This window comes from Staurois parvus, unplaced genomic scaffold, assembly GCF_062004578.1.
Source record: "Staurois parvus isolate SC_StPar_1 unplaced genomic scaffold, SC_StPar_1.0 ptg000354l, whole genome shotgun sequence".
Taxonomy (NCBI): domain Eukaryota; kingdom Metazoa; phylum Chordata; class Amphibia; order Anura; family Ranidae; genus Staurois; species Staurois parvus.
Genome location: NW_028318150.1, coordinates 1,510,992 through 1,538,617, shown reverse-complemented (window position 1 = coordinate 1,538,617; position 27,626 = coordinate 1,510,992).

Here is a 27,626-nt window from a genome sequence, read left to right as displayed (position 1 = left end):
TTTTAGGACAACTCTGCAGCACATCTAGATATGGAGAAAAAAGATCTCCTTTGGTGAGGAAGACAGATTGAAACATTGCAAGAGAAAATAGAAAACTCAAATCATTTGGAAAGATCAAAGATATTTCAACCTGTTTTACCGGAGGTAAAAATTTTTAAAATTTGTCTATAGCTTACTGATTCATTTAAACCGGGGTGGCATGTGGTTTCCCCACTGCTCCTGTGTGAACCCAGGCTTGTCATAGCCCGAGTTCACACAGGAGAGGTACGGGAACATCCCTGCAATCATCCAATGCTGAGTGTCAGTGGTAGGAGAGGAAAGAAAGTGGCAGGGATTTCAAATTCCCGCAGCTTTCTTTCCTCTCCTTGCAGCGATGACAAACAGGGGCTTTCATGCTGCCTGTTCAAGCTCCTCTCTGCAGCATTTGAACACTCAGAGCTTAAAATGCACCTGTGCCTAGACTACGGTGATTAAACAATGTAACTATTTTTTTTATCAATCAGTAAAATAATTTTAAAACAGGCAATTGTTGGTCTTTCAAGTCGCTTTTAATGTGGAACTTATTCATTTCCAAAGTTTTTCAAAGATCAAAACAAAACTCTGGAATCTGTGAACTTAATTAAAATGTTGAAATACATTTAGGTGGATGAAGCATGGTGCAATGCAGTGGATTGTGTTGCACCATGCTGCTCTGAAAGAAGTGCTGTGTTTTTGTCAGTGCACTCCACCACAACATATTGGAGTGAATTGGCATGATTGGCATGATAGGGAGCAAGGATCTGACTGCTTGCTCAGAAAATGTAAATACTATAGTGTGCATAATCTTGGCACAGGTTTGTGGAACTTTGTTCCACTTTCACTTGGCTCCTCCCTCCAGTGCCGCCAGTTTTTTTTATTATGGCATGTGTTCAGATGTGCCAAAGGGCTCTGCCTGGCCCTTGGGTTCTGGCAGAGCTCTTCTACACATCTGTGTATGCGCAGGAAATTTTCCACACATGGGCAAACACAGCAACATTTGGAACACAGATATACACAGATACAGTATGTGGGAAACTTACTCACATGCAGATTTACAGCAAGGCTCTGTCAGGACCCAAATCCCTATGGCACATCTGGCCACATGCAGAATCTGGGGAGGTGGGATACAAACATTATTCTTGCCCAGGTGAGAAACTCTGAAGTGCTACTCATAGCACACAAAAAAGCAGTATGCAAATGTGAAAGAGGGGAGGTTAGTTAGTCCATTTTTAGTTTAACCTAGGTTTGCACTGCCAGACGGAGTGATCTCCTCCTCTTCTAGGGAAAGTAACCACTGAACACCAAATATATGGTAGTCTTCCCACTGATAACGATACGGGAAGCACCCCACTGTCACTAACATTGGGGCAGATTTCTCACTGACACCAGCAATGGGGCAGGCTTCCTATTGACACCAACAATTGGGCAGTGTTCCATTTGACCCTAGTGAACCTGTGGCATCATTTCCTCTCATTGACATAATTTACACTGGGACATGCTTCCTCCCACTGACATCACCACTAATGACAGAACTTTTCTCCTTCCCACAGGCCACCAATTGTTTCACTGACCACAGATACCTGTTGCTTACATTATGTTGTTTGGAATATATTGTTTGCTTGTAGAGAAAAGTCATCAGCCAACAAATAATTCTACCACCTTTCCATGACCTTCAAAAGCTGAAATGTGTCAAAAACATTTGGCATTGTAAAAGCTAAAGGTCGGCTATGGGGGGATACTGGTTACTTGTAGCCTATATAATGGAAATGTAGCTTTATCTGCTGCTATTGGAATATGATCTTTAGCCTAGCCTCTAATATCACCCAGCCCTGCACTTGTAATATTGCACCTTGGTACTGCACAATTTCCCTCACAAGCTGAGTGGTTCTCATCTACATTTTTCTTGCAGCTAAACTCAGTTTTGCTACACTGTGGAATTCCATAACACCACCTAGCATTGTCAAAACTCTTGAAGTCTTGAACCATCAATGTGATATGGAAAGGGTACTGGCTTTCAAGAATCTAACTAATACTAAATTTTGTAGTATCTGGTCTTCATGGCTTACTAACTCTAATCACACAATTAAAGCTTGTTCAATATCAAGTACTTCTTGTGTAATGACTAGACTTGCCAGTTCCTTTTGCGGACTTACCTTGTTTTGGATTCGGTCACTTACAGACCATCTACTGTGATCTACCAGTGAGCCTAATTAAAATAGAAATGTGTGCACGTGGAAGCAAGACACTGACACTGTATGCAGTTTGTCAACTTCCCATTTTCTGATTTATTGAGGAACTGATCGTAACATATATAGGTCCTATGACGTAATCAAAGCATATGTTGTGATTGGTTGAAAGCTTCCTATACATTCTTCCATCCACATTGGTGTCTTCCAATTATCTTCGAAGATGTGACACATTCCCTTTTATGGGGTTGTTTACGTTAAAAGATGCATTCTTTCCTAATGAGTCATCTCAGGCGAGGCTCCGGATGGAGGCACCATCTTGATTATCGATGTCCCGTTAATCTATATCTGATTGTTTACTTAAAATAGCAAGGAGTTTAAAAAGCAAGGAGCATAGAAAGGCTAGGCTATAAAATTGTCATTTTACTGATTATCTGACGTATTGCAAATTATCCATTACAACCTATTTGACTGGTTGTTTGCCTATCTATTCCCTTTTACCTACCTTTTCCTCCTCACCCCCCTAACTTTCCTTCCTTCCAAGATGATGTTGTGACATATAGTGTTTGGTGATTTTATTGTCTATACATTTGCACCATTTTTCCTAAATCACCTCCTTTAGTATTTATTCATTTCTTCAGCCATGATACTATAACTTTGTTATTGCATACTGTGTGTCGTCATCATTCCACCCTTGTATACTTTTCTAAAACCCAATGAAAAGCATTGGAAATAAAAGCAAAGGTGAGAGGATGCCTAATTTAGAAGAAGCAGCCATGTGGTACAGTGACCTGGTTTATCTTCTTCAACATTATTATTATACAGGATTTATATAGCGCCAACAGTTTGCTCAGCGCTGTACATTATAATGGGAGACAGTACAGTAACAATACGATTCAATACACGAGGGGTTCAAGGGCCCTGCTCCTTGGAGCTTACAATCTAGGAGGGAGGGGATAGTAGTACAGGAGGAAAAATCTGTGGGGGATTGAGTGGTAGGAAGAGTGGAGGAGTTCAGTAATTAGCTGAGGGCGGGGTAGGCTTCCCTGAAGAGAGAGGTTTTCAGAGTGCGCCTAAAGGTGAGGAGAGTGGGTGATAGTCTGAAGGATTGGGGAGGGAGTTCCAGAGGATGGGTGAAGCCCTGGAGAAGTTCTGGAGATGGGCATGGGAGGAGGAGACCAGGGAACTGGAGAGTAGGGTCTTGTGAGGATCAGAGAGTACGTTTTTGGTGGTATTTGTATACCAGATCGGTGGTATAGTTTGGGCAGTATTATGAACAGCTTTATACGTCAATGTTAGCATTTTGAATTTTATCCGTTGGGCAATCAGAAGCCAGTGGAGAGTTTGGCAGAGAGGGGTGGCGGATACGGAGTGGTTAGTAAGGTGGATGAGTCTGGCCGCAGCATTCAAGATAGACTGAAGCGGGGATAGCCTGCGGTGAGGTAAGCCAATGAGGAGGCAGTATTCGAGGCGTGATATAATGAGGGAGTGAATGAGTTGCTTAGTGGTTTCCGGGGTTAGGAACGGACGTATTTTGGAGATGTTGCGGAGGTGAAGTCTACATGAGTTTGTCAACGAATGGATCTGGGGCTGGAAGGACATATTGGAGTCTAGGATGACACCTAGTACTCTGGCTTGAGGGGAGGGACTGATGGTGGTGTTTTTGGTCTTGATGGAGAAGTCGGGGGGGGGGGGCGCTGGCTGGGGGGAAAACTAGGAGCTCAGTTTTGGAAAGATTTAGTTTGAGGAAGTGGAGTGACATCCAATCTGATATGTCGCTCAGTAGGCTTGTAATACAGGTGGAGACTGAAGGGGTGAGGTGAGCGGTAGAGAGATAGATTTGTATGTCGTCGGCATAGAGATGGTAGTTGAAGCCGTGGGAGTGTATCAGTTGGCCAAGGGAGGAGGTGTAGATGGAGAAGAGAAGGGGCCCAAGGACAGAACCTTGAGGGACCCCAACAGAGAGGGGGAGTGAAGAGGAGGTGGCAGCGTTATAGGTAACACTGAAGGAACGCTGTGATAGATAAGAAGAGAGCCAGGAGAGAGCGGAGTCTCTGAGGCCAAGAGAGTGTAGTTTTTTGAGGAGGAGGGGGTGGTCAACTGTGTCGAAAGCCGCAGAAAGGTCGAGGAGTAGGAGCACTGAATAGCGGCCATTAGCTTTGGCGGTTAGCAGGTCGTTGGTGAGTTTGAGTAGGGCAGTTTCGGTGGAGTGTAGGGGGCGGAAGCCAGACTGTAGGGGATCAAGAAGGTTGTTGTCGGTGAGGTGGGAACTCAGGCGATTATAGACTAAGCACTCTAGGAGTTTGGATGTAAATGGTAGGAGGGAGATGGGTCTAAAGTTGTTCAGGTCAGTGGGATCCAGGGAAGGTTTTTTAAGTATGGGAGTGATGTGCGCGTGTTTTAGAGGGGGAATGTGCCAGTACAGAGGGAAAGATTAAAGATGTGAGGGTTCAAGTTGAGGAGGTTTCTGCTGGTGATAGTTTGACGTTTGGAGGGATAGGTGTTTGAGGACGAGGAGACTGTGAAGGTTATGAGATTGTGATCAGAGAGGGGAAATTGGGTGTTTGAGAGGTTATAGGGAGTACAGTGGTGGGAGAAGACAAGGTCTAAGGTATTTCCGTTGGAATGCGTGGAGGACTAAATACACTGTGCTAGCTCAAAAGAAGAGGTTAAGTGGAGGAGTTGGGATGTAGCCGGGTTATTGACGTTAATAGGGATGTTGAAGTCTCTGAGGATGACAGTGGGTAGCTCAGAGGAGAGAAAGTAGGGTAGCCAGGCAGCGAAGTTGTCGAAAAAGCGGGACACAGAGCCAGGAGGCCGGTAGATCACTGCAATCCTCAGGGAGGTTGGAGAGAATAGCCAGATGCAGTGGGTCTCGAAAGAAGAGAAGGATAGAGAGGGAGGGTTAGGGAGGACTTGAAAGGTGCTTAGAGGTGACAGAGGTAGACCAATCCCGCCTCCTTTCCAACCGCTGGGCCTGGGTGAGTGGGTCAAGGTGAGGCCTCCATAGGAGAGTGCTGCGGGGGAGGCAGTGTCAGCTGCTTGGAGCCAGGTTTTGGTGAGGGCAAGAAGGTTAAGAGAGCAAGACACGAAGAGGTTGTGGATAGAGGTGAGTTTATTGCAGACCGAATGGGCATTCCAGAGTGCACAGGAGAACGGGAGAGTGGTTTTGGGGAGCAAGGGGACAGATATAAGATTGAGGGGATTGCGGTGATTCCCGGGGGAAAGAGGATGTCTTGTGTTTGGGCAAAGTAGAGGAGGACCAGGGTTCGGGGAGATATCCCCAGAGGTTAGGAGGAGAAGAAGGGTGAGGAAGGTGGCATGTGAGCGGGATGTATATGGGCGCGCATGCCTTCCAGTCCTGGTGTTAGGGTCAGCATCTCCTTTTACACCTCCTATCTGCATCAATTATTTCCTAACGCTTACCCTTTTAGAGTCCTAGATTTGCCATGGGCACAACATGCAATATATCACAACAGCCACCACCAAGATAAATCTCTAAATTGAAATTATTTCTTCATTATCACATTCTGCTTATAAGACTAATTTTTCCACATTTCATTTAACACATTTCTTCTTCCAGGCTCTGGGATTCATTGAAAGGTGGCCTTCAGTGCTGCTTTGGCTTATGCCAGAAATCTCATGAATAGGAGCTTGCAGAGACTGCGAAGATGTGTTTGGTCTCAAAAGAAGGCAGTGGCACTCTGGGTCAAAGTCACAGTGCCAGATTCATCACTCTGATTATGAAGATAGACAAGTTATCCAAAAGTCGATGACAGCTACCTGGCTTGGATACCTTGTTCTGCTGCTGCTTGAGAAAATGTATAAACTGCAGTTCTTTCTTGCAGGTGCTATACACTATATTGCCAAAAGTAATGGGACGCCTGCCTTCACACCACATGAACGTTAATAGCATCCCAGTCTTAGTCCATAGGGTTCTCTATTGAGTTGAACCACCCTTTGCAGCTGTAGCAGCTTAAACTCTTCCGGGAAGGCTCTCCACAAGGTTTAGGAGTGCATCTATGAGAATGTTTGGCCATTCTTCCAGAAGCGCATTTGTGAGGTCATGCACTGATGTCGGATGAGAAGGCCTGGCTTGTAATCTCCTCTTTTATTCACAATAAGGGTGTTATATCGGGTTGAGGTCAAGACAGTCAAGTTCCTCCATCCCAAACTCACTCATCCATGTCTTTATGGACCTTGCTTTGTGCACTGGTGTGCAGTCATGTTGGAACAGGAAGGGGCCATCCCGATACTGTTCCCACAAAGTTGGGAGCCTGAAATTGTCCAAAATGTCTAGCGGATTTCCAGCCCCTGCCACCTCCCCAAAAAATGTAAATACTGTAGCTGTTGACTTTTAATAGTAGGGCACTTACCTGTCCATTAATCCAGTGATGTTTTCACCCCCAGCCGATTCTTCAGTTGGCTGTTGTGTGCTAGCACTTCCATCTTGACTAAGGCAAACCATCAGTGAAGCCTTGTGGCTTCACTGCTAGTTTCCTGATGCACATGCGCCAAGCGTTCTGTGCTTTGTGAATGGGCCACAGTGCTCTGGGACCTTGGAAGCATCCCAGAGTGCTGCGGGTTGTGTCAAACTTCTGGCTCACTGCAGCAAACTGAGCCGGAAGTGGGAGCGAGTACCTGTCAAAACCACGTACCCGCCCCCCCCCAAAAAGTGCCAAATGTGCCAGTGGAGGGGGAAGAGACAGAAAATCTTCCACTTTTGGGTGGAACTCTGCTTTAAGAGTTCCCTTCACTGAAACTAAGGGGCCAAGTCCACCCCCCGGAAAAACAAGCACACACCATATTACTCCCTCCACCAAACTTTACACTTGGCACAATGCAGTCAGGCAAGTACCGTTCTCCTGGCAGCCACCAAATCCAGAAACATCCATCAGATTGCCAGACAGAGAAGCGTGCTTTGTGACTCCAGACAACACATCTCCACTGCTCTAGTGTGCAGTGGCGGCATGCTTTACACCACTGCATCCAACGCTTTTGGAGTGCACTTGGAGATGTAAGGCTTGGATGCAGCTGTTGGGCCGTGGAGACCCAGTCCATGAAGCTCTCTACACACTGTTGTTGTGCTAATCTGAAGGCCACATGAAGTTTGGAGGTCTTTAGCTATTGACTCTGCAGACAGTTGGCAACTTCTGCGCACTGTGTGCTTCAGCATGTGCTGACCCCGATTCGTCCTTTTACATGGCCTGCCACTTTGTGGCTGAGTTGCTGTTGTTCCCAATTGCTTCCACTTTGTTATAACACAAATAGTTGATGAAAGTCGAATATTTAGTAGCAAGGAAATTTCACGGATAGACTTATTGCACAGGTGGCAACCTACAGTATTATGGTATCACGCTGGAATTCACTGAGCTCCTGAGAGCGACCCATTCTTTCACAAATGTTTGTAGAAGCAGTCTGCATGCCTAGATGTTTGATTTTATACATCTGTGGCCATGGAAGTGATTGGAACACATTGAATCCAATGATTTGGAGGGGTGTCCCAATACTTTTGGCAATATAGTGTATGCTACTTCCCTATACAATTTTAATGTGAGTGGATTATGGGTCACCAGCTTATAGTTCTGTGTGGCAAAAACAACAATAGACTTCTAGAGCTGGTTGTATAGTTGGATGGAGTTGGTTTATAATTAATAACAGAATTTACCTCTCCGTAAGCCTCCATAAAATTAATTCCTAGCAATAAAGCCCAGCAAGGGTACTACTACTATTTTAAACATCAGGAATTATGAATTGCTATTGGACCATATTGAATGCTAATTTAAATGATTATGGATTTGTTTTAATAATTCAAATTAATTAAGTTTTTTTTGTGTGAAAAGCTTAAGACTCATACGCATGCAGTAGAATAGGATAAACAATTTATAGCTATCATAATCCCAAGATCCATCTTTCTGTTATTGTTTTTATTGTCACTACAGGGTACTTATGGCATGTTCTTAATAAACGAAGGGGAATGCACTATTATAATGGTTTATTGCCTGGCAAAATCCAGCAGTGCTCAAGCATCCTTGTATGCAATTTCTAAACCAGAGAAAATTATTTAACCAAATTCTTCTTGTTTTATTAGGCTCATGTCAAACAAGTCATCCATCTTCCTGTTCACTGTAGAACAGGTTGTCATTTGTCTTTCCTCTTACTGAACAACACAACATAGCACAAGGAGACCATAACTATGTTATAGATAAATCCTTTTTCTTTGTTGCATGGAATTACCCCAAAAATGGAGGGAAATGTCCGTGTGTCTTTTGGAGTGAATATTGACCAGGAATCTCCCCCCTCCCAGCCACTAGAATACCCGGCTAGCCGCTCGGCTCTTCTGTGGCAGAAAAGAGGAGTCCGAGTCAGCAGTGTAGCAGGGCCAAAAGCAGCTGGCCCTTAAAGCGGAGTTCCAGTTGAAAAAAAAGTCAGCAGCTACGAAAACTGTAGCTGCTGACTTTTAAAATACAGCCACTTACCTGATCCTCAGTCCAGTGGTGTCCTCACCACTGCTGGTTTCACTGGCCGTCTTCTCTCCCTGGTGCTGGCATCTTTAGTGTGGGCATCCGACTTTGACAGCTTGTGGCTTCACAGCTGGGTGTCCACTGCGCATGCGCGAAAAGTGCTGCACTTTGTGAATGGCCACGTAGTCTTCTAGGACCTGTCATGTGTCCCAGAAGACTACAGGGACGGGGGACAACTTCCGCTTCCAATCGCTTAGGCGATCGCAACGGAGGTGGTAGCGGGTACCTGTCAAATTACCCCCCCCAAAGGTCTGCAGTCTCTGGTCATCTCCTGTACTATGTCTGCAGTCTCTGGTCATCTCCTGTACTGTGTCTGCAGTCTCTGGTTATCTCCTGTCGTACTTCTGCAGTCTCTGGTCATCTCCTGTACTATGTCTGCAGTCTCTGGTCATCTCCTGTACTGTGTCTGCAGTCTCTGGTCATCTCCTGTACTATGTCTGCAGTCTCTGGTCATCTCCTGTACTGTGTCTGCAGTCTCTGGTTATCTCCTGTCATACATCCGCAGTCTCTGGTCATCTTCCGTACTATGTCTGCAGTCTCTAGTCATCTCCTGTACTATGTCTGCAGTCTCTGGTCATCTCCTGTCGTACATCCGCAGTCTCTGGTCATCTTCCGTACTATGTCTGCAGTCTCTGGTCATCTCACGTACTATGTCTGCAGGCTCTGGTCATCTCCTGTCATACATCCGCAGTCTCTGGTCATTTCCTGTACTTTGTCCGCAGTCTCTGGTTATTTTCTGTAGTATGTCCACAGTCTCTGGTCATCTCCTGTACTATGTCCGCAGTCTCTGGTCATCTCCTGTACTATGTCTGCAGTCTCTGGTCATCTCCTGTAGTATGGCCGCAGTCTCTGGTCATCTCCTGTACTATGTCCGCAGTCTCTGGTCATTTCCTGTACTATGTCTGCAGTCTCTGGTCGTCTCCTGTAGTATGTCCGCAGTCTCTGGTCATCTCCTGTACTATGTCTGCAGTCTCTTGTCATCTCCTGTACTATGTCTGCAGTCTCTGGTCATCTCCCGTACTATGTCTGCAGTCTCTGGTCATCTCCTGTACTATGCTCGCAGTCTCTGGTCATTTCCTGTACTATGTCTGCAGTCTCTGGTCGTCTCCTGTAGTATGTCCGCAGTCTCTGGTCATCTCCTGTAGTATGTCCGCAGTCTCTGGTCATCTCCTGTACTATGTCCGCAGTCTCTGGTCATCTCCTGTACTATGTCCGCAGTCTCTGGTCATCTCCTGTACTATGTCCGCAGTCTCTGGTCATTTCCTGTACTATGTCTACAGTCCATTGGTTCAGAATATTTTTTTCTCTTGTTTTCCTCCTCTAAAACCTAGGTGCTTCTTATGGTCAGGTGGGTCTTATGGAGCGAAAAATACGGTATATATGATACATATACATTTGTAAGTTTCAAATTCAGTGGGAATTTAAAACATATCTGGTAGTTGAAAAATGACCATTACAAAATGGCCATTAAAAAAAAAAAAAAAGTTCTGCTTTAAAGTGAACCTGTGTTTAAAGAGTGAAGATTTGCTATCTAATAGAGCACATCTAGTGAGGTCAATTCTGGCTAAGTAGTACCTTGAACCATCTACTGCCTTGAGTAACTGCAGTGCAGGATAATATACTGCAAACAGATCCCTCCTATGACTTCTATTCTAATGTTTTCCAGGAAGCTATAGTGGCATTTGGATCTGGGCTTCCTCCATCTCTACTTAAGTCTTTTGATCATTCTCCATCAGCCATCAGCAAAACATTCTTCTCTTAATTAGATCACAATTCCTCAACTGTGAAAATGAGACATGGCCACTAACACACTGGATATAACATGGTAAGTCAATCCTAGGCAAGTCTACTACTGCAGGGAAATTACAGGCCATGCTGTTGACCAATCTTTGATCATCAGCTTCATTTTTTTTTGGGCATAGCTTTTGCAGCCTAGGTTATCTTTAATGTGATTCTAAAGGCATAAAAAAACCAATCATGTCAATACTTACCTGCTGTGTGCAGTATTTTTGTACAGAGCAGCCCGAATCCTCCTCTTTTCGGGTCCTCTGCTGGTGCTCCTGGCCCCTCCCTCCTGTCAGGTGCCCCCACAGTAAGCAGCTTGCTATGGGAGCACCCAAGCATGTGCACTTCCCATTCACTGCTCCGTGTGTCCATTCACACATGGAGCTGTGGCTTGACCCCGCCCTCTCTCTTCTCATTGGCTCACTGGCTGTGATTGACAGCAGCAAGGGCCAACGGCTCTCGCTGCTGTCTCAGCCAATAAGCAGAGGGAGTCCAGGGATAGCCAAGACTCAGTGCACATCGCTGGATCGAGAGGGGGCTTAGGTGAGTATTGGGGGGGGGGCCTGGGGGGGATGTTGCACACAGAAGGTTTTGTACCTACATGCATAGAATGCATGAAGGTAAAAAACCTTGAGTCTTTACAACCACTTTCAGTCATGTACTGGAGTCTATATCACTTATCACAGGAGTCGGCAACCCGTTGATCATGGGCTGGTGGTGGCATCATTTACTGGAACCTTGATCCCCAGTAGTTTCCCCCTCGTCTCCCTTCCACCAGATTTCAGCAGCTGCTGGGGGAACTACAGGGGATCAGTTTCAGTAAATGTCAGTCCTGTCCCCTCTATCCATTTTTCCCTTCCTTCTGCCCCCCCCCCCCCCCAACCAACTCACACTGCTGCTGTCTTCTCCTCCTCTTCTCTCATATTGGCTGCTGCAGGTGATCATTTCAGGATGGAGAGCGGGGGAACGGGCCGGTAAAAGTGTCACTTACTGATCCTGGTACCGATCACCCATAACTGAGGCACAGTAAAATTTGTTTACTATATTTCAGTTTCTGAATGAACAGGGAGACTGTGCAGAGGGCTTTCTCTGTCTCAAAAATGAGACATACGGAGTCTGCATAGACCCCTTATATTTCACCAAAGCCTCCCAACAGGACTGCTAAAAAATTAAAAAAAAAATAATAAAAAGTAAAATTGTAAAAAAAAATAATTAAAAAAAAGTAATGAAAAAAAAACTATTGACACATCCACCAGCCTCTGCCCCAATGAAACTGTCCACTGCCCTACTGACACTGTCGACTGTTCTGACACCATCTAGTGCTCTATTGACACCATCCTCTGACCTACTGACATCAACCTCTGCCCTGATGACACCATCCACTGCCCTACTCACACTGTACACACACCATCCACTGCTCTACATTTGCTGTTCACACACACTCCACTTCCCTATTTACACTGCCCATAGCTCTAATGACCTGACACTGTCCACGTTTATGGTAGGCTAAGTTTATATTTTTACAGTGACATTTGTTTTATTATAATTTTTGTAAGGTTACCTTACTATTTAGTAAGGCCGTGCTAATTCATTTCTTAAAAAAAAAAGGAGTAAGAGATCAGCTGTAAACATGTACAAGATGACCCTGGAACGCATCGACTGGCGTGCGCTCCACTCACCTGGATATGACGTCACACGCTCAACATAGGAAACCGCAAGTACGTCTGTCATTTTAGGAAGTTCCACAATAAGGATCTGTCTGTCTTGAGATTTTGTGGGATTGATAGGTTTCCTATGTTGAGCGTGTGACGTCATATCCGGGTGAGTGGAGCGCAAACCGGTTGGTGTGTTCCAAGGTCATCTTGCACATGCTTAGAGCTGATCTCTTACTCAGTGCTGTCAGTTTGGTTTACTTTCTTGAATCTGTTTTATACTAGGAAGTCTGTTTTGGAGGATTTTGTCAATTGGCAATTTATTTTAAGTTATAATGTGAGTAGATTGAGCACTATTTTATTCAATTAAATGTCTTTGCAATATTGCACTTCTCCTTTGTCTTCCTATATAACTCAACTAATCATTAACCATTAGCCGCCTGGCCAATGGCCGTTTGGCGGCTTCAGATGTGCCTCTTCATTCTGGGTGCACGCCATTTGGCGTGCTCCCGCACATGCGCCGTTTGCGGTAATGCAGAGCGGCGCAGCAGCGGGATCTGTCACGGGTCGTGCACCTCGGACACGGCCGATGACAGATCCGAGTACCGGCTCCCGTTGCTGGTACCATGGGACCTGCTGTGACCAATCACAGCAGGTCACATGGCAGTTGTATACAATGGATGGCTTCATTCATGATGCCATCCATTGTATACTAGTGCCTAGCTGTGAATGGTCACAGCTAATCACATGCACATGTCATGTGATTAGCTGTGACCAAATCACAGCTAAGCACAAAAAAAAAAAAAAAAAAAAAAAAAGCTGAATGAATCGATTTCATTCAGGTAAATGCTTGCTTATAGCAAAGTAATTCTTTGCTATAAGCAAATTGTGTAAAAAAAAAAAAAAAAAATACTGATCACTTCCCCAAAGTAGTACAGTGTTACTATGGTAACATTGTACTACTTTGGTCATAGTAAAATATGAAAAAAAATCTTAAAAAAATAAAAAAAAATGTAATAAAAAATTAAATATAATAATAAAAAAAAAAAATTTAAAAAATGTATATATATATATATATTTTTCATACTGTCACCAGTCAGTGTCCCTGTTAACTGCCATGCCAGTTATATGATGACGCTGTACTGCACTGGTGACAGTATGTAAAAAAAAAAATAGTGAAAATAATTTTTTTAATTTTTTCATTTTCCGAAAAATTATGACATAAAAATACAACTTCAAAAAACTCGCCATGCCTCTTATGAAGTACGTCGGACTGTCTACTCTGCAAAAAGGGGTCATTTGTGGGATATCTGTACTGTTCTGACATTCTTGGACCTCAAGAAATTAGATTGGCTGTCAGTACTTCAGGATTGATCAATATTCAGATCTATACCATAGTTTGTGAACTCTATAACTTTCCTACAAACTAAAAAATACATCCTAATTTGGGTTATTTTCACCAAAGACATGTAGCAGAATACATCTCGGCCTAAATTTATGAAGAACAATTATTTATTTGTAAACTTTTATAACAGAAACAAAGAAAAATGTGTTTTTTTTTCAAAATTTTTGGTCTTTTTTTGTTAATTTAGCAAAAAATAAAAACCCCAGCGGTGATTAAACACCACCAAAAGAAAGCTCTAGTTGTGTGAAGAAAATGATAAAGTTTTAGTTTGGGTACAGTGTTGTATGACCGCGCAATTGTCATTCAAAGTGTGAGAGCGCTGAAACCTGAAAAATGGCCTGGGCAGGAAGGTGTAAAATTGCACGGTATTGAAATGGTTAAAGAGTCCCTAAAAATTAGAAACAATGGCTTTGAAATGACAGAGCTCAATTCTATAAGGACCCATAGAAGTAATCAAAAATAATTATACACAAATCATAATAAATTCTGTGGTTATAAAATAAATGTCCAAAACCAGCAAAATGAAAAATTTTTTTAAAATTTGTGTCCAAATACAAAAAGTGATGAAACAAAAAGCAAAAAAAGTCCCCTTTAAACATGCAAATAGTGCTCCATATTATGTTTACTATATGATCCAAATGATTCTCTGGTAGAAAGTTTATGCACATCTATGAGTAGACTGGAGTAGCTTTTCTCTTCCCTTCACAGTGCTTCTTTTACTTTTGTAATTATTAACTATAAATTATTTGCCATTGTATACTCTATATACAGTTGCCCTGTTATACATGCTCAGCATGAATGTATAGCAACTTGCACAGATAAAATCCACATTACTTGGGATAATGTAGATTTTATCTGTACAAGTTGATATACATTCATGCTGAGTATTGTAGCTAATAGCTTTTGAGAAATGGGGCAACAGCGGGGGGTTTTTTTTCAGTGGGAATGCAGGGCAATGCAGTCCTGGCACCTCCAGCACTGAAAGTATGTAATAGCAAGGGGTGCTGGGGTGTGCTGGAGGATATGTTTTTGCTGGCTGCTGGAGGATCTATTGTCACTGAAGGGTCAATTTTTGTTTGTTGGTCTATTGTTGCTGGGGAGGTCTATTGTTGCTGGTGGGGGATCTATTGTTGATAGCGGTCAATTGTTGCTATAAGGGATCTACTGTAGAGGGAGGGGTCTATGGCCTATTGATGCTGGCTGCTGGCAAATATGTTGTAGCTGCTGGGAGGCTATTTTTGCTAGTGCGGTATTTTGTTGCTGGAGGAATCTATTTTTGCTGGGGGTGTGTGGGGGGGGGGGGTTGTCTAATGCTGATGGCTGCGGGGGATCTATTTTTCTGCTTTTCTTGTTATCATTAACAAATTCCATACAAATTATTTAGCTCCACAAAATGGTACTTGGCTCTGCATTCTCTAAAAGGAGTGGTCCTGGGAGGTGGGTGGGGGTGGAACCAAGTGAAGGTGCTCAGAGGTGGGTAAGGGGTGGAGACAAGGGACTCAGATGGGGGGAGTTCCTGCACCTATTGATAAGGTGACAGTGATGGTGAGTCCAATCACAAAATAACAAAGTTCATAATGCAAAGTGCTCCATGCTCCGTGATGATAAATGCTGATGTCAAGGTCCGGTACAATAATGCACTTACCAGAAGTACATATAATATGGGCATTATATCTATATCCTAATATTGGTGTCATCCAGGTCTGGTCTAGGGCTGTGGGATCATCCGGCTCAGCAGTGGACTCTCAAGATGATGCAACTGACAGGTCGGGGGTCCCACTCCACTCACAGACTTGTCAAGACAGCTCTACACACTGGTTACACATTCCCACCTTACAAGGCTCGCAATAACCAAGCCAAGGAGCAAAAATGGTACTAATAATGTAGTATGTTTATTGTAATATAAAATAATCCAGGTAAAAAAGGTAACAGAACTCACATGTGATCATAAAATGGCCGCCGGCCTTCCTCACGGTCGTGTGCGGCTAGGCCTCAATCTGGTGGGCTCTGACGCGTTTCGTGCAACAAGCACTTTACCAAAGCATCACTCATAGACGCGGTCTTCACTGCACTATTTTTGTGCCCATATCAGTGCCCACCTGCATTTTATGTTTATATGATCATTATTTTAGAATATATGGCTTCTTAGCACTGCATATTTATTTTTATTTGTCATATCAAGGTGCTGAGGTTTTACCTGTATATGCTAGCTGCTGTTTCTTATACTTAGTACTGCTCCTGATATCCTGCACCTATTTGTTTAGAAAAAAAGCCCTAGGCTTTTTTAGCCAATTTCATGTTATCCTTCCACTTTTGCACGTGCCATTATGGTAAAAATATATTGCATGATAAGTCTACCTTTTTCTAGTGTGGCATTGGAGTTTTATCAAGGCTTTTGATATCCTCCCCTAGCTACACATCTGATTGAACTTAAACTCCTCCAGGAATACTTGTCTCTGTCCACACTACCTAAGCTATGTCTTTTACTGCATCAAAGCATTGACTTTAATGACAAAATCGTTTGACACATAGACAGTAAGAGCAGAGAGAAGAGGAAACTATTGAAAAAACATCAATGTTGCAGGCCTGCACATCAATACCAAGAAGGTATATATCATGTTGGGCTTTAGCTCCAACCAAAGCCCCCACTGAAGCCCTTACTGGTAAAGAATGATCATTTTATACATAGGACTACTGCTGCCAAAAATGTTATGCCAGACACTCATGACATGACACATGTCATTGACCACCCTGACTTTCAGTAGCCACCACAATAGCCTACTCCCTGAGAATTGGGCCAAACACTACCTTTATAGTTACATACTCAGAACAAACATGTATTAAATAAGGGTGAGAAAAAGTTACACATTTCCTTATGTTTTTATGTCTTATTGCAGGCTGGCAACCAAACAGTTTTGAAGCCAAAGCATCAGCATGTCATTTGGGGAATTAAGCTCAAAAGAAAGTTCTGATATTGCAGTCTCTGTTAAGATTCAATTAGTCATTGCAATTTACAAAGTTCAGTAACTCACAGGAACCAATCACCATTTCCCTTTCAGTGTTCTAACTTCAGCAAACTGCAACACTGCAAAGTGACCTCAATTTAACTTTATTTTATGTGCTTTATAATCCTTTTCAGATTCAGCAGTCTTTTTCATGATGAGTCTAGCTTCTTTTGATATTGTTTTTGCTCTGCAACCTCCCTCTCAGACTCCAATGTGTTTGACTTCAGTAAGCTCAGAGAGAGGGTAATGATGAAACCAAACAACACCCCAAAATAAAATGCATTTAGAGTATAAGGATATATAAGGCAGCTATAGTCAGAATACTCATGTAGAGACAAATAATACACTGAATGGATAGGTTGCATCTACTGAGTTTTTAAAAGGTCCATTTTTGACTGGGATGTACCTTTCAGCATTTTTTCTGTTCTCTTGAAGTGTTGATAATGCAATTGTGTGCTATTTGTAGATAATGCATCTGCTGGCATTGAAATTCACAGTCATCTTTTGATATACTAATCAATACCTCCAATTCACTCTATAGTTTTATCATGTGGATGGAGGTGCTTTAAATGAATTGCTTACACAAGAGCCATGCTGCTGATTTCCAGTACTTCCAGCCTGCTAGCATCATTTACAGTCCTGCAAGGACAATGCACAGGATCCCCTCATCAGCAGGAATCCAAGCCTACATTATGAAAAGCATTGACAACACCATAAAATCTATCAAGCTTCCTTTCCATTAACACTGCAAGAAAAATAGGCATAGCTTTGTCAGACTAGTTAGTATATGAAAACAATCATTTATTAAAGTTAACCGAAAACAATCAATATGCTTGCATACACTAAATTATCTTGCTGTGATTTATTTTGTGACACTACCACTGTTTTGATGTGAGTTAATGAACAGACAAATTAATTATTGCCCACCCATAAACAACTTTAGATTGCACTCATAAACACCTCTAATGAAATTCTAAATTAAATACAAATCCCTTTGCCACTATCATGTCTTCATGTTGTGTTTCTGTCCTGATTTAGTGGTTTAATTAAATTTGATCCTAATAAAATGTCTGACAAAATACCCTACTGAAGTGAAATTATGGGCAAACTAAAAAAATTACATATATGATGCAGTCTGTTAATAACACAGCAGTTTTTGTTTTTTCTGAGTTCCTCCTGCAACATAGATTTATTACCAATTGATCCTGCCAGTAAGTCTGTTTTTTCTTTACTTCCTTTAACATACCAAGATATCCAGCAAAAGAGGCAATTAGAGGGTTTAGACAAAGTATTTAATATCATTCCGAGTGGTGCTTACAATGATCGGCTTTTTTTCATTTAGTTAAAACATTTATACCAAAAGGGAAAAAATTATTCTGCGACTGCTTAAAAGTGTTAATTGGAGTTTGACTTTAATTTTTCAGACATTTATGTAAAATCCTATCTAAATCTACTAGTCCATCTAACACTACCCTTTCCGCAGGCTGGCAGTGTTGCTGTCAAATGGTGGCTGCATTTCTACTTCATAAATACAGAGGAGTGGGTGTAGCCATCCTAAAACTGGAATTTGTAACTGACTTGATCACTAGATAAAAATAAAGTTAAAAAAGCCTTAAGAATAAAACAAATGCAGCCACCACATCTAAGGATTGTATAAAAGAAAAAAATACAGACTTTAAAAATGAAAAAAAAAAATAAAACCCCATAAAACTACAATAATGTTACACCTCACTAATTATAGTCATCGTATAAATATTTGTAACAGCCTACAAACTACAAAGTGCAGTCAAAGGCCAAATAAACTCCCAGAGGAGTGCAATCTTATCAGCTTAAATTTGCCGCAGAGCTCCAAAGTGCAAAGAGGGCACGGATAATTTACTGTTTTCAATGGGTTAATTTAGTATTCAGCTTGAATCGGTGCTCCATAGAAATAATAGGAAATTGTGTCCAATTCCCCGATAAAAACATACTCACTGATCCAAAAGGATCAGTTTAATTAGTAAGTAGGTCTCATAGAGAGCTGGTGTAGTATTCGCAGGTATACCACTATTTAATAACTAATCACTTCCCAGGATCATCAGGACAGGCTCTGAAAGACTATTAGACAAAGCAGAAGAGGGAAACCATCAGAATGCAAACCTGTGTAGGGATTTGATGCCTTCTACTGTCTAAGTTTATAATGTCTGTAAATACACTCACCAGTATTTATTACGTACACCTTGCTAGTGGCAAGAAAATATCCCCCACACCATTACACCACCACCACCAGCCTGAACCGTTGATACAAGGCAGAATGGATCCATGCTTTCATGTTATTTACTCCAAATTCTGACCCTACCATCTGAATGGCGCAGCAACCAGTCTGAGTGGTTAATTGAGTTACTGTTGCCTTTCTATCATCTCAAATCAGTCTGCCCATTCTTCTCTGACCTCAAAAAGACATGTTTTACCACACAACTGCCGCTCACTGGATATTTCTTCTTTATCAGACCATTCTCTGTGAACCCTAGAGATGGTTGTGTGTGAAAATCCCAGCAGATCAGCAGTCTTTGAAATACAACCTGTCTGGCACCAACAACCATGCCACGTTCAGAGTCACTTAAAACCCCTTTCTTCCCCATTCTGATGTTCGGTTTGAACTGCAGCAAGTCATCTTCACCATATCTAGATGCCTAAATGCATTGAGTTGCTGCCATGTGATTGGCTGATTAGCAATTTGTGTTACCAAGCAATTGAACAGGTGTACCTAATAAAGTGGCTGGTGAGTGTATATTATGTTTGCACTTTCTGTCTCTGGGTCATTGGCTTTGAAACACCAAAAGAGGGGAGGGAGAGAGAGAGAGAGAAGGTCTCAGACACATGCCTATGTTGCCAAATCCTGGATGAGAAGAGACTATTATGCAAGTATTGCTATGATCTAATAGTTTAACTGCAGCTTCTTAGTGTATATCTAACTCCTTGTGAAAGACAGAGTATCACTGCCCTGTATTTGTTATTATTTCACATGTACAGTACCAGATAACTAGGTCTGTGCTACTATATGTGTAGTAGTCTCCTTCCAGTATATTGGTAGGTGAACCTGTTTATTGCAATATAGTTTGTATGTAGCTCCTGGTATTCTGGTTAACCCTGCCCCTTCTGGTCTGAGTTTCTATAGCTAGTTTAAGATTAGGACTTGACAACCAGCATAGCCTAGAGCAGGGATGGGCAACTGTGGCCCTCCAGCTGTTAATGAACTACAAGGCCCATCATGCCTCTGCCTTTGGGAGTCATGCTTGTAACTGTCAGTTTTGCAATGCCTCATGGGACTTGTAGTTCTACAACAGTTGGAGGGCCACAGTTGCCCACCCCTGGTCTAGAGACAGATTAAGCTTTCGGTGGCCACATCGGGATCATAGGCTTAGAGGTCCGATTGCATGTCAGAGTAGAAACTATTAGGGAGGGACTAAAGTGCAGAGTAGATAGGTTGATTCTGAGTTCCGGTGCTACAGTTCCAGTGGCAATCCACAGTTCCTGCTGTGAGAAGCTCCATTCTAGGCTGGTTGGAAAACAGCTGGAGGATATTCCCATGACCTCAGATCTTGTTTTTAGGTCTCCGACACAAAAACAGACTCTGCATCATCCTCAGGGGCCCCTGCAACTGGACTGTGCTGCAACATTCATCTGGAGGTATCTCTATTAATAACTATATATACCTGGGTATATGTGCACAATTCCAGCAGGACTTGGACCCGTTGCTGATATTATCTGTTTTTTCATTGAATGTATGTACTGTTATAAATCTCTTTTTTATATAAAGCTTCTAGTAGTTCTATAGTGGTCCCACTTGATCTAGTGCATTGCCGGCAGTAGAGCTTCTCTCACTGCATTCAAACAACAGAGGCAGCAGCAAGGAGCCATTGTCTTCTGCTGCAATCGCTCAAATCTAGTGAGAAGAGAATGGGGAGCTGGGCCAAGCCACGCTGTATGTGTCTATGGATGCAGCAGCCTGACATGGGAGTGAGCCCACAGGGTGCCATCATAAGAAGTGGCTTCCTCTGGTGGCACACCTATTAGAGGAGGAGATGAGAGCGCTGGTGGTGGACCTCAGAAAAGAAGGTTAGGGGCACCTTTATGCAATGCCATTGTGTAGGTATAACATGTTTGTTAATTTAATTTCAAAGCTCAATCAAGCACTTTACTTCCCAGGAAGGGAATCCCCCCTATTCACAGAGGCCCTGTCCCGGTTCGAGGCACTCTCAATTTAATTATCAAACCCACTGTTCCACTTAGTGAAGGTTCTGCTTCTTATATTTACCTACAGGTTGTGTGATATCCTGTTTGAGGAGGGCCATTTCTCATAACCCCCTCCCAAAAGGACATTTAGTAAGGCCATTTACAGGACACTAGTGCTTACCCAGCACTAAGGTATATGTATTAATCTGGTTAATCAGAGAGACTCACCACAGTGTTAGTTTTGTGTGTGCATGTGTCCATCTCAATGTGTGATGACATCCCAGTTCTATAAACCTTTCATCTTTGACAGACTTCCTCAGGAGCTATCTAAAGATTGATAAAGCTGTAATATATTTCATTTTTGATTCTAGATACGCTTTAAAGCTAATCTAAACCCAAAAGCAGAAAAATCTGTATTTTTTAGCTTACAATTCTTAAATGTGGTCACAGAAAAAAGGGGTCACAGAAAGAAGTGAAGATCTGATAAACAAACAACAGTTTCACAAGACAGGAAGTGAGAGAAAATCTGCAAGTGTGACACACCAGCAACTAAAAGCTGACAGAATTTTGTCCCTACTCCGCTATTATTTTTGTTCCTATTTACGTTGATGTTGGTGTTCTTTTTCTGGGGAGACCCAGAGATCGGTTAGGAAAAAATAAGAAAAAGAAAATTGGCTGGGCATACACAAAGGGAATATAGATTGTGGTATGGTAAATGTGCTGCACAGTGTATGGAATTGTCTAATTATAATACAAACATAATCTTTATTGCTGCATTAATTTGCAGTTTTTTTTACTATGAATGGATCCCTTCATTTACTCTTGCATTTATTTGTGTACTCATTTATTTATTGAGAACTGTTCTTACAGCAGTAGTTGAAGTTGGACAAGGATATTATGTAAAGGATTTTGACATGTGTAAAAATGTGTTTGCAAACAGCAAATGAGATTCCATTAGCAAATATTATATAATCAGAAACAAAACATGAAAATTGTATAGCTGAACATTATTTAACTGATACCATTGCATTAATGTTCCATAACCAGTTGGTGACCGCCTATTGCAAATATACTGTGGCAGAGCGGCCCCACTGCGCCAAATCACGTACATGTGTTGGCTCTTCCGGGTAGGGGGATGCGAGCGTGCCGCCTTGGGTGTGCTGCCATTTGCTCCGGGATATGCTGATCAGCGGGTCCTGACCAATGATTAATGGCTGGGACTTGCTGATTGGCTGAGTAAATGGCAAAAGAGAGCCCCATGTTGGTAAACAACACAGGGTGCTCTACAGATAGTGGTGATGTGCCTTTTTTCTTCTCCCTGCCAAGCAGGGAATAAAAACTGGTGCATTCCTTAGTGAAAACACCACACAATAAACATTGTTTACACTTTGATTGCCCATGTCATTATTACAGTGACAGAGTATATTAGCACTGATCACTATATTAGAGTCACTGGGGAGTGTCATTTAGTCAGTTCCCACCTAGTGTCAGTTAGTGTCAGATTACCTGCCTCACTATCACAGTCCCTCTACAAGTCGCTGATCACCGCCAATACTAAGACTAATATAAAAGAAAAAAAATTCTAGTATTTATATCATCATTTGTAGACGCTATAAATTTCACGCAAACCAATTAATATACAATTATTGTGGGTTTTTTTAACCAAAGACATGTAGCAGAATACATTTTGGCCTAAATTTATGACAATTTTTTTTTATTGGATATGTATTATAGCTAGAGATGAGCGAATCGAACTTGGCGAAGTGGAATTCGCTTCGAATATTAGGAAAAATTTGATTCGCACCGAATCCGAAAATTAGCAAACTTCGGATGCACGAATCTAATTTTTCCCGATCGGCCGATTTTCATCCCTTCTACAGCCGGCAAAAAGTGTCCCTGCAGAGAGCTCCGCTATTTCTGACAGTTCTCTGACGGTTCCTTCACATTTACAGCGGTTGAAACATTGTATCTATTTGTTTCCATTTAGGATACAGATGTTTTTATTCGGAAACAAATAGATACAATGTTTCAACCGCTGTAAATGTGAAGGAACTGTCAGAGAACTGTCAGAAATAGCGGAGCTCTCTGCAGATACACTTTTTGCTGTACTGGAATTCTTCTTATTTTCATCCTACTTCTTCTTCTTCTTCTTCTTCTTCATCCTCATCATCATCCTCTTCTTCTTCTTCTTCATCCTCTTCCTCTTCTTCTTCTTCTTCTTCATCCTCATCCTCTTCCTCTTCCTCTTCTTCTTCTTCATCCTCATCCTCTTCTTCATCCTCATTCTCTTCTTCTTCTTCTTCTTCATCCTCATCTTCTTCTTCTTCTTCATCCTCATCTTCTTCTTCATCCTCATCTTCTTCTTCTTCATCCTCATCTTCTTCTTCTTCTTCTTCTTCATCCTCATCTTCTTCTTCTTCTTCATCCTCATCCTCTTCTTCTTCTTCCTCATCGTCTTCTTCTTCTTTTTCTTCTTCTTCTTCATCTTCTTCTTCATCTTCTTCTTCTTCTTCTTCTTCTTCTTCTACTTCTTCTTCTTCATCTTCTTCTTCTTCATCTTCTTCTTCTTCATCATCTTCTTCTTCATCATCTTCTTCATCATCATCTTCTTCATCATCATCTTCTTCATCATCTTCTTCTTCATCTTCTTCTTCATCCTCATCCTCTTCTTCTTCCTCATCCTCTTCTTCTTCTTCTTCTTCTTCTTTTTCTTCTTCTTCATCTTCTTCATCTTCTTCTTCTTCTTCTTCATCCTCATCTTCTTCTTCTTCTTCATCCCCATCTTCTTCTTCTTCATCCTCATCTTCTTCTTCTTCATCCTCATCTTCTTCTTCCTCATCCTCATCTTCTTCTTCATCTTCTTCTTCTTCTTCTTCATCTTCTTCTTCTTCTTCTTCTTCATCTTCTTCTTCTTCCTCTTCTTCATCTTCTTCTTCCTCTTCTTCTTCATCTTCTTCTTCTTCTTCATCATCTTCTTCTTCATCATCTTCTTCTTCATCTTCTTCTTCATCTTCTTCTTCTTCTTCTTCTTCTTCATCTTCTTCATCTTCTTCTTCTTCATCTTCTTCTTCTTCATCTTCATCTTCTTCTTCTTCATCTTCTTCTTCTTCATCTTCTTCTTCTTCATCATCATCTTCTTCTTCTTCTTCATCTTCTTCTTCATCTTCTTCGTCGTGCCCCGTGACTGCCCAAATGAGTGAAGTGTGCGGTGATTCTAAGATCGACGGCACTCATCTGCATGTCATACTGACTGACAGTATTATTTCTCTTCCCCAGCAGACTCCAAGGGCATTTAAATTAAAGGTACAGTGTTCTGCACTAATATAAAGACTCTCTGAAGCCTAGAAACCCTTTTAATAAGTTAAATTCGCAGTGAATAAATTCGCATCGAATCAAATTTATTCCGCAAATTCGGCGAATCAGCCGAATCGAATTTTTGAATAATTCACTCATCTCTAATTATAGCTGAAAGTAAAAAATATAGATTTTTCTCTCAGAATTTTTGATCTCTTTTTGTTTATATAATGAAAGATAAAAAAACAGTGTTAATCAAATACCACCAAAAGAAATCTCTATTTGTGTGAAAAAAAATGATAATAATTTAATTTGAGTATAGCATTGCATGTCCGCGCACTTGCTAGTTAAAGTAGCACAGAGCAGTATTGGCCTGGTCATAAAGGGGGTAAAATCTTCCAGAGCTTAAGTGGTTAAAGACAGCCAGTAAGGGTTCCTCAACTCTGTTTGTGTCATCTACATACATACAAATAAAAGGACATTTAGTAACACAGTTCTGTGAATTTTGTAAGAACCATTGGAATCCTGTACAAGACAATCCATGCATAAATGAAGCTTATAAAGCCAGTGCTTCCACACAACTGTCACACAAAGTTCACATTCAGGATTCCTACAGTAAATTAGAAGGCATGAAGCAGAAGAGAAACCTCTTTCACATAGTGATAGAAAATGTTCTTATATGCCAAGATAGAACTGGGGTAGTTAATAGAAAATCTCAACGGAGCTGGGCTTCTGTCTGTAAATGAAATGATATGCACTAATGAGTCCTGTCAGAAATATTGTCCTACTGTAGTCTATGCTGGCGCAATCTACTCTACATAGGCAATCAAGAATTCCTTTAGTGCAAAACCCGTTGTGACAGAGGATCGATTCCTGGCTGGCAATTTCTATCCACTAAAAGAATGAGTAAAACAAGACTTCTATAAATCACTGTAAATTGTAGCTGTGTCCCCCACAACTGATTACACGGAAAAATATAATCAAAGTATGTGTGTACTATATATATAAGGGCTAAGTGTGCGTGTATATATAGTATATATATATATATATATATATATATATATATATATGAACATATTATATTTTTTTATCTCAATGCAAGTTTTGGGATACTACACATTACACATCTTGATGTAAACTATGAAAGATCTTTGCAAGTGTTGCCCATAGCAATGAACATCACCTGCTCTGTTCCCTGCATATAACAAATGACAGCTGTTCACATACATTGGCAACAAAGAAATGACTAAGAAGCTCCTGAGAGTTACATCAAAGATAGCTGAGGGCCACATATGGAACCTAAGCTATGGGCTTGAGGCCTCTGGTCAAGAGAGTTCACCAGAAAATGTTGGATTAGGCTTCACATAGACACATCCTGCCTGCCACTGACACCACTTATTTCAGCAGAGAACTATAGATAATGGGATAGAGAAGGTGGCAGGAAAGCATTTGCCTACTAGTATAGACATGATATTATTGTTCGATCAAGCCAACAAAGGCTGTATTGGAAGATTGTCATCTCATGTCTATCAGTATATTGAGGTTGCTTTAGTCTTACTATCAAACTCTGTTATATTTTGTTTAAAGCCCAACTCCAACTGGAATAAATTTTTTGGTTTTCAATACATACAGTAAATAAAGAGTAAAGGCTTCAGACAGGTTATTTTTCCTTCCTGTTACCTGACTGGGGAGATTCCACATCACTACCTGTCCAAGTAACAGCAGGACAAGAACTGTGAGTGGTTGTCACTAGGACAGAAAGACAGAGACAGTAATAATAACATGACAGAAGTTCTAACTTCCCATTTGTCTTAAAAATGTTTTGTTGCAATCCCTTTCCCCAACAACAAGATTTCCAATCACTTTCTATCTTAACAGGAAGTGAACTCTACCCAGTGGAGTCAAAAACCAGACAGGTAGGAAGAAAACTCCTTACATGTGACAAAATATAGGCATTTACCCATTGAAACCATGAGTAACTTTCTCATTAGCCCCCAGAGTTTCATATATACTGTAGTCAAATCAACCCTTATAGTAAGGTCTATCATAGGAATAAGAAGAAGTTTATAGAACGTGACTTAGATGTATCATCATCTTAACTAGCTATAAGGAAGATAATGCTGAGAGCTCTGGATGTCAAGACATGAATTACATTTAACTAAATATAGTGTGTAGGTAGATTGCCTACAGATTGTTAGCTAGGAAGCTGGCTGTCTCAGGCTGGGGAAAGGGTTAATGGTGTACTCTTTAGTTCCTGGGCTTATTGGACCCAGGAACTGCCCCATAATATATAAAAAGGGGAAGGATGGGTTTGGAGGGCGGCCCCTCTGGAGAAGATGCTGTAACTTCTGCAAGAATGAGAGGAGGACTGCTGCGCCTTGCAGCCTGTCTTAGGCACCAGGAGTCTAGAGATCTAGCAGCCCCTGGGAAACACCAAGCATTACCACCTAGTTGAGGTATGCCGGGGTAGTCTAGTAAAGATAGTTAGGAGAGGTTTATTTCCAATGCTCACGTTGAACTAAACTCACCAGCCACTTTATTAGGAATACCTGTTCAATTGCTTGGTAACACAAATCAGCCAATCACATGGCAGCAACTCAATGCATTTAGGCCTCTAGATATGGTGAAGATGACTTGCTGAAGTTCAAACTGAGCATCAAAATGGGGAAGAAAGGGGGTTTAAGTGACTTTGAAGTTGGCATGGTTGTTGGTGCCAGACAGGCTCTGATTTTTTCAAAAACTGCTGATCTACTGGGATTTTCACACACAACCATCTCTAGGGTTTACAGAGAATGGTCCAAAAAAAAGAGAAAATATCCAGTAAGCGGGTTGTGTGGACGAACATGCCTCTTTGATGTCAGAGGTCAGAGGAAAATGGGCAGATTAGTTTGAGATGCTAGAAAGGTAACAGTAACTCAAATAACCACTCATATGCAGAATACCATCTCTGAACGCACAAAGAACCTTGAAGCAGATGGGCTACAGCAGCAGAAGACCACACCAGGTGCCACTCCTGTCAGCTGGCGGCTACAGCATGGTTGTCTAGTCCTGGGATGGTATCATATGACGTCCTCCCAGAACGCGCCCTCCCGCACACACCAGAGGGCACGCACCTGGCGTTCTTTGTGATTGCTGTGTCCTAAGGACACAGCTGATCACGTGATGTGGCCTTTTACCACATGATCAGCTGTGTCCAATGACACACCAGATCACCAGTAAATGCAGTTGCCGGTTATTGGCTGCTCTTTCCTCACACTGTCACAGTGTGAGGAAAGTATTGCCGATAACCAGCAATTGTCAGGGGATGGATCGGCACCGATCATCAGGGCACTGATGATCAGTGCCCAGCGGTGCCACCCACCAGTGCTGCTCACCTGTGCCCAGCAGTGCCGCCCAAAAGTGCCCAGCAGGGCCACCCACCTGTGCCCATCAGTGCCTAGTAGTGCCACCCACCAGTGCTCAGCAGTGCCGCCCAACAGTGCCACCCATCAGTGCCCAGCAGTGCTGCCAGTCAGTGCCCTGCAGTGCTTCCAGTCAGTGCC